Raw genomic sequence first — 1,675 nt, 5'->3', positions numbered from 1 at the left:
TTTCAACAACTTTAACAAATCAGTCAATCTATATAATAATCTGTTTTTTCGATCGCCCGTTATACTTTAGTTAGTTAGAGAGGTGGAGTAAGTGAGAGGTGGAGTAAGTGAGAGGTGGAGTAAGTGAGAGGTGGAGTAAGTGAGAGGTGGAGTAAGTGAGAGGTAGAGTAAAGTGAGAGAGGGAGAGGGAGAAATGTGAGCAGAAAAGAAAGAAGAGAGGAGTATACCCTAAGGCGAAATGTATCACATGGTTAGTTGAATGGAGAGGCGAAGAACGGGAGAAAAAGACGGTGAGAAGAAGTTGGGAGAGAGAAGTGTTATTGACGTGCTGTAGGGTTCGGAGGGAAAGGCGAAGAGAAAGAGAGAAATGTTAAAGACATGGAGAAGGGAGTTACATGGTTAAAAAGTTTTTTTTTGAAGAGGTAGAGAGAAAGAGAGAAGTATAAAGTGCCTAGCAGAGGGAAATTTTAAAATCATATAATATATGATTGTGACTGGAAGTGAAATAACTTAGCAAAATAAAAACAAAAATCAACCTTTCTTTCTTAAATAGTTTCTCTTAATTCTTTTCGACCTGTGGAATTTCCACAGGTCCCCCTGGTAATATATATTCTCCTTAATGCTAAGGTTCCACTAGTTTTTATGCCTTGACCTGGAGAAGTCAACCAGTGGATTGGTGCTGGTTCTCGTGGATTCGATTTCCATTGAACTTAACAGGTCGGCCGCAATGCAGAGAATCTAAGGATTCGAATTCTCCCTCCTTGATGCATGAAAATCATTTCTGTGCAGTTTTTTTAAGTAGCAGCAACTTCGCCGTACAAAGCACAACTGTTTCGTGTAGTTTTGGCAACTTTGGATCCTTCAGAAAAAGCAATGAGAAGCAGGTATCGAAAAGGCCTATGTTTTTCTACTTAATACTCCTTCGTCATATGTTTGAAAAGAGGTAATAAGATTTCAAAAACGTTAAACAAAAGTTGTAGAAGAAAAATAGAGCTACAAAACACCCTGAAACACTGCCATAAAAAAGAACTTCGGGGTAATTCAAATAACATTGGAAAGAACGAACGGGTATATTTGATAAGCCATTCATTAATCGTTCAATTTGAATCTCAAGAGTTCGTACGTCTTGAATTGAATTATTTTCACCTTCTCAAATGTTGGTGATATACCTATATAATGCCGTATTCCAAATATATAAGAAAATTTTATTCTAGAAGAACAATCTCAATGTCATGAAATCTCAACAATAAAGTGGTAATTTAATAGTGCAAGAATCTGAAAGCAAAGAAACAGAGCATTTTCTTTCAGAACTCATTTCCAATGTCATTTTGTTTTAGAATTATTCACATTTTTCTGGTAATTTAGCATTGTATGATAGTTAATGCATCGAATTATAGAATAAAGTGCACAGCGTTGGTATTGACACTTTTATATACTAGATCTTAATTATCGATTTGAGTGTGCAAAAGAAATGAAAGTTTAGAAGTAATTTGCTACTATTAGACCAAATAACTGTGACCAGCAGGCAAATTTAATGGCAACTCCGTGAGCTGTGGTAAAATTTAGTTACTAAATGAAGCCGTTTTATTTTCATTCCTACTCTAACCTAAATGATCATCGCATAATAGAGAATTGAATGTGTCGTAGAATGTCTTTTGATAAATCATATATATAT

Source organism: Octopus bimaculoides, chromosome 3 (genome assembly GCF_001194135.2).
Source record: "Octopus bimaculoides isolate UCB-OBI-ISO-001 chromosome 3, ASM119413v2, whole genome shotgun sequence".
Lineage (NCBI taxonomy): Eukaryota > Metazoa > Mollusca > Cephalopoda > Octopoda > Octopodidae > Octopus > Octopus bimaculoides.
The sequence above is the reverse complement of the archived record's forward strand: the minus strand, read 5'-3'. Positions refer to the sequence as shown.